Source organism: Diabrotica virgifera, chromosome 10 (genome assembly GCF_917563875.1).
Source record: "Diabrotica virgifera virgifera chromosome 10, PGI_DIABVI_V3a".
Taxonomy (NCBI): domain Eukaryota; kingdom Metazoa; phylum Arthropoda; class Insecta; order Coleoptera; family Chrysomelidae; genus Diabrotica; species Diabrotica virgifera.
In genome coordinates, this window is record NC_065452.1 from 106,612,983 (window position 1) to 106,620,007 (window position 7,025).

Sequence of the window (7,025 nt, forward strand, 5' to 3'; positions counted from 1 at the left end):
TCTATCAATTACTCTCTCCCATATTTTCATGGTGTGGCTAAGCAGTTTTATAGCCCTGTAGTTTGTACACTGCTGTATATCTCCCTTGTTTTTGTAGACAGGTACTAGTATACTGCTTCTCCATTCGTCTGGTATTTGTCCAACTTCCATAATTCTATTAAATAAACCTGCTAGCCACCTTGTTCCTGTCTCTCCCAATGCTTTCCATACTTCCCCAGGAATATCAACTGGTCCTACCGCTTTTCCTTTCTATATTTTTTGAAGCGCTTGAGCCACTTCCTCGTTTGTTATTTTGGTGACCATTGCTGCTACTGTCTCCGTTGGCTCCACAGGCTGTCTGTCAAATTCTTCATTTAATAAGCTGTCAAAGTACTTTCTCCATCTCTTTTTGACATCCTTTTCGTGAACTAGTATTTTATTATTTTCATCTCGGATACATCTAAAATGATTAAAATCTTTTGCTTTCTTTGCTCTCTGTTTGGCTATTTTATATATCTTCGTTTCGCCTTCCCTGGTATCAAGTTGATCGTATAGGTTTGAATACGCTTCTGCTTTAGCTTTTGCTACTGCTACTTTCGCTTCCTTTTTCGCGACCATATAGTTTTGAAGATCTGTGTTGGATCTGGTTTCTTGCCACTTTTTATATAATTTTCCCTTCTCTTTTATTTTTCCTTGAACTTCGTTTGACCACCACCAAGTCTCTTTATCCTCAAACTTTTTTCCTGACGTTTTCCCCAGTATTTCAATAGCAGTCTCTCTAATACTACTGGCCATTTTTCTCCAAATTGTAGTAGGGCTTCCTTTCATATTCCAACATATTTTCTCTACTATTCTTTCCCTGAATAGACCTTCTTTCTCGTCTTTTAGCATCCACCACTTGATTTTTGTGGTCCTCTTCGATATTTTGGTTTAGTTTCACTTTTTACTTCGATGTCCAGAACAAGCAGCTTATGTTGTTGGCTTACTGTCTCACTAACTATTACCTTGCAGTCCTTGCATTCACGTATGTCTTCTTTCCTTATCATGAAATAGTCTATTTGGGATTGATGTTGTCCACTTTTGTACGTAATAAGTTGAGTTTCTCTCTTTTTAAAGAATGTGTTAACAATCGCCATATCTAGTGCTGTTGCTAATTCAAGCATATCACCTCCAGCTTCATTTGTAGTTCCAAAGCCTAATCCCCCATGTATTGCTTCGTATCCTGCCTTGGCTTGGCCCACATGTGCATTGAAATCACCTCCTATTATAACTCTCTCCTCTGACGGAATATCACGCAGGACGTCTCCTAATTGGTCATAGAAAGCTCTTCTTTCATTCTCACCCAGACCTGTTTGAGGAGCATACACACACACAACATTCAATACCTCTTTATCAATTACAAATTTCACTGACATCATTCTATCACTCGTTCTTACAACTTCCACTACGTTATCTTTCATTTCACTATCAGCAATTATACCAACTCCATTTCTAGTGTTACTACTCCCTGCATACCACCATTTGTATCCTTCACCTAGTTCTTTTGCCCTTTGTCCTTTCCACCTAGTTTCTTGAATGCAAGCAATTTGAACTTTCCTTCGTTTGAGTGCATCCACTAACTCCAGACTCTTACCTGTAAGACTACAAAGATTCCACGACCCTATCCTGATTTTTCTAACCTGCAATGGTGTTCCTCCTGAGATAGTCCTCACCCGGAAATCCGAACTGAGGCTCATTTTACTTCCGGCACATTTTACCTCAGGAGATGCCATCATTTCAGTATAAGTTTAATATCATTGGAGAAGGTCTTCTCATTATTATGGCCTGAAAAGATTTTGTTTGGATATTTGATGCCTAAATGCCTTTCTATCAGCACCATACCCTGCCCTGCACGTTTAGCCAATACACCACCAATGCAGCCAAAGTGCAGTATTACCCCACACCCGCCTGCATTTTTCTGTATAGGCCAGGATCCCTACTGTAAGGACTGCCCTATAAGCCAATGTATTGTTGCCCGTATCCCGCCGCTAGGAGGCACGTACTTTAATGGGGACACTAAATTCACTATCAAATGTCATTGACATTTTATTAATACTTTACTTAAAATTTAGTTTGACATTCACGAAGTGTCAAACTCAAATAATGTAAATAACCTATGCTTTGCTTAACAAATTCAGATTAAAAAACTAGCCTACTTACTAGCAAAGATTTCAGCTGACGTTTAGTGTGTCGGCAGAAAATAAAAGGATTGTGACGTCACATTTTAGATTTTGAGGTCGATTATCTCGAAGATGGTTAGAGATATCGAAATGCCGTTTTCCGATTTGGATTCAGAAGACAAAACTAAATAAGAATCCATCGATAAATCGGCTCTAAGCATTGCAGGAGCGGCAACACAATAACACACAGATTTTGCGAATTTATAAACGAAAAGTTTTCGTTGAAAATAAATATAAACATACTTTTCTTGAGATGGTGCATATCAGCAAAGGTTCTAATACAATGAACAAAAAGTCTGAAATTGATAATCTCAGTAAAATCTACAACTATTAGGTATCTTCCTTCTTTTGGAAAATTTACAGTTTATGAAATTCTTCAAATCTCCCACAAGTGTTGGTAGTAAGGTACCAACCATAATTAAATATGTATCACTAATATAATTTCGAATTTTTTTTGTAGTTTACTTGTTAGGATAAAAACAATCAAATATTCTTATCAAAGTTGACACATTTGAGTTGCAAGCTTTCTCGTTGTTTGTTTTCACGTTTTTTACCCAATCCTTGTAGGTAGATATTTGTTTAGTAAACTTAACTTAATCTTAGGAGCTTAACTTTGTGTTGGGAAAAATATTAGTATTTTATTTTATTTATTATGTACTACAGCCTTCTGCTGTGTAGTTTAATTTTGTGTGAATTAACCAATATGTATTGCCTTCTGCTGTGTAGTTTAATTTTGTGTGAATTAACCAATATGTATTTTAATCTAAATTTTTTTACGTTTTTACACAGACCCATAATAGTTTGTATATTTATATTGTAATTGTTTCCTTTTATTGCATTGCAGAAATTCTTGAAAAATAAACTTTATTTATTGCTTACATAATAAGTGCTGCCAAAAGATGGTCCAAGTGGGAAAGAAAGTGATCTAATAATAATAATTATAGGTAAAGTGTAGTATTAATAGTAAAACATTGTCACATTAAATATATTGAAGTTGAGTTCGCTTAGTAGTAGTTGAGCTCTCTATTAGGGAACCATAAAAACTTGCAGTCTCCTATTATATACTTATTGATTTCATTATGTTTCTCCTTTAGTAGCTCTTCCAAAAGAGTACTATCCAAGAAGTGGAGATGTGTGAGCCACACATCTAGAATGAAGTCAGAAAAGATGCCTAAACAAGTTTTAGTATTAAAATGTTCCTCATGTTTATTTTCATAAATCTCATGAAGGCCCTCAAAAGGGTTCTAGCCAAGAAGTGGAGATATTTGAGCCACACATCCAGATAGAAGTCAGAATGGATGCCTAAACACGTAGACTCTACACTCACTTTGTACAATATCTGCATATTTATGTTATCTCCACATAATATAAAATGATCTTTATTTATTAATCTTCAAATTATCTCTGTATGTAAAATAGTGGCGCCTTATAAATTAACAGATTCAAACATACCTACAGGTTGTAACAAAAAAACAGGTCTTACCTTAGTACAAAATGTGCACATAAAAAAAGTTACAGCCCTTTGAAGTTACAAAATGAAAATCGATTTTTCCAATATATCGAAACCTACTAAAGATTTTTTATTGTAAATGCACATGTGGAATTCTTATGGCAGGAAGATCTAAAAAAAATAAAGGTGAAATTTGTGCACCCCATAAAAAATTTATGGGGGTTTTGTTCCATTAACCCCCCCCCCCCCTCAAATATTTGTGTATGTTTCAATTAAATTATTATTGTGGTACCATTAGTTAAGCACAATGTTTTTAAAACTTTTTTGCCTCTTAGTAGAGACTTTTTTAAGCCAGTTTTTATCAAGATATTTTGAACATTTGTAAAACCTAACACATATTTTTAAATTGTTAAGTAAGATTATAGAGACCTGATAATTGTATTATGAAAATAATATTTGATTATCTTACTTAACCATTTAAAAATATGTGGTAAATTTTACAAAAATGTTTAAAATATCTTGATAAAAACTGGCTTATCGAAAAAGTACTAAGAGGCAAAAACATTTTAAAAAAACATTGTGTTTAACTAATGATACCACAATAATAATTTAATTGGAACAAACACAAATATTTGGGGCAATTTAAGGGAACAAAATCTCCATAAAATTTTTATGGGGTGCAATTTCACAGTTATTTTTTTTTAAGATGCTCCTGCCATAAGAATGCCACATGTCCATTTTCAATAAAAAAAATTCTAAATAGTTTTCGATATATTGCAAATAATCGATTTTCATTGTGTAACTTCAAAAGGCTGTAACTTTTTTTTATGGGGCATTTGTACTGAGGTAAGTTAGGTTCGATTGAACTATTTTTGGTTCTAGAATATGTGATTCAATTTATGACCTACCTTTTTGTTACACCCTGTATAAATTTAAATTAAGGTATTAAAATTTTCTCTCACTATTTGGATTTCACGAATTTTAAAGCAAAATAAAATAGTTTACATCTTTCTTCTTCTTCTAGTGCCGACTCCACTAATGAAGGTTGTCTATAACCATTGCAAATTTGTCTCTATCTTCTGCTTTTCTGAAAACCGTCTATTTGTTTAACCTGGTCCAGTTGCAAATGTTTTTCAGCCAGGATATTTTTCGTCTACCAGGACCCCTTTTTCCTTAAATTTTACCCTTCACAATCAGCTGTAATAACTCATACTTATCATTTCTAAGGATACCTCGATTCTTCATCATTCTTTCATCTTCTCTGGGACAGCCTACTGATCTTCTACCGTCTCTCAAAAAACACTGTCTGTAACACTCTGTCTTCCTCTGATCTTACCACATGACCTGCCCATCTTATCTTAGTTTTATATATCTGATGATGTTTTCAGTACCATACACAGTCACCAATTCAGCTTCGCGATGCCTTCTCCACTCTCCTGGCAATTTATCCCTTTCGAGGGCCATTTATCATTCTGGGAACTTTCCATTCAATTACCAGCAGCTTACTTATTTCCCGCTGATGTAGAGTCCATGGTTCACTTCCAATGTAACAATTGAGCGAATAATTGGCATATACAGTCTTAATTTCAATTGTCTTTTTAGCAGCTTAGATCTTAATAATGAGGATGGGAAGTATAATGCTTTATTCCATGCAGCTATCCTTTCTGATACCTCTTTTTTATGTCTTTGTCATCTGTGTTGACCGCCCCTAGATATTTAAACTCTTTTCCTACTTCAAAGTTGTGGTCAGTAATAAGTATGGTCTGCCTAACTCTTGGTTTTGGATTTTTGTTTACGAGCATGTATTTCGACTTTATTTATTCGAAGGCCCAGACTACCTACTTCTTCCTTGAGTTCCGAAAACTCCTCTCTCAGGTCTCTTGTAGAATAAGCCACTGCATCTAGATCTAGATCATCAGCAAAGGCCAACAATAGTTTTAATCTTTGATTCGCAAATCCTCCTGTCAGCTCAGATGATATTTTACTTATTACATATTCTAAGGCCAAATTGAATAGCAACAGTGATACGAATCGTTTTACCATAGTGCCTTATGGTAAAACATGGCGGATACGATTCGTATCAAGTGTTCATAATCCCTATGCTGGTATCCTTTAAGTCACCGTGTTACACTTAGTCTTTTATATTTTTGTCAGAAATTTAAGACATCTTGAAACACAAAAATTAAAAGTACTTCAGGTACGTACTTCAGAGCCATACATTATCCTTCAAAGAGCCAAAATTTGTGTGGGGACAATAAGGTACAAGCAAGTACAAGTTTGCATTAATTATCAAAACCAACTTTAAAATCCAGGAGAGAAACAAAAAAAAAACGATATTTGTAGTTAATAACTTTTGAAGAAATAAGAAATAGGTACTTTTGCCTTTGGTGCTATTTTTAATCAGTTACCTGAGGGTGTTTTAAAGTGAATAATTTTTTTCTTGTTTATGCCATAGTTTTGATTTACAATTAATATTTCAAATATATATTAGTTTTAGAGGAATATAATTATTTTTATGGAACTACATATAAGTAGGTATCCTGAAATAATGCTGTATGACAAACTGCATTTTTCAGACTGCATTTTTCCGGATGCACAAAGTATATTATATGCATTAATTCCAATGCCAACGAATTATATGGTACATACACATACCTACCAATAAATTAAAAATATGCGTCGCAATGAAAGCTAATAAGTACAGACAATTATTTTTAATTTGTTAAAATGAAGCATATAAATTTTTAAACAGTACTTTTTTTATATAAACTTAAATAGAAAAGTATTGTATAACTGATTTATACTTACTAAAATATTAAAGAAAACTAAAACATTTTCCAATCTAATATTTTTACCGATCACATTAGCATGGATAAGAAATAAACACAAACACGTGTAGGTATGTATTATACTTGGTTGATTGTAATTGAACTGATTCACTTTGCAGGAAATGATTAGCACAGATTACGAATATTAACCCGATTGCCTATATGCTGGATTTATTGAACTATTTAACTGGGGTTTCATTGTAAGAAATATGAAAGTACCTATTCCACATCAAATCAGTTCTAGATAAGCGTAAAATTAAACCGTTTGTGTTTTCCATTTTACACAAGAAGATTAACATTATTTAATATATAAATAAAAAACAAAAACAATTACAATTACAATACAATAACCTTTTGTGACATCTGCTAAATTAGGCAACCAGTATTAACCTTAAAGAAGTTTAGGATGCCTAAAGGTGGCTACAGACTATACATGTATTCGCGATTCGTGATGCGCGATCAGTTCAGGAATAGTGTGTAGGCAGAGCCGGATTTAAGGCAGTGGGGGCTCCTGGGCAGAATTGGTGTGGGGCCCTACATCCTGCCATT

At 33.9% G+C, this 7,025-nt stretch overlaps 1 protein-coding gene across 2 annotated transcripts in view; it reads right to left on the minus strand.

Moving 5' to 3' along the window:
* Positions 1–6,801, minus strand: part of LOC126878552 (battenin) — a 163,541-nt gene extending 156,740 nt beyond the window's left edge. For both annotated transcript variants that reach the window (XM_050641335.1, XM_050641332.1), the window contains exon 1: positions 6,457–6,801. The gene's annotated coding sequence lies outside the window, so the exon portion shown is untranslated. The remainder of the gene's footprint in view (positions 1–6,456) is intronic.
* Between the last annotated feature and the right edge of the window lie 224 nt (positions 6,802–7,025).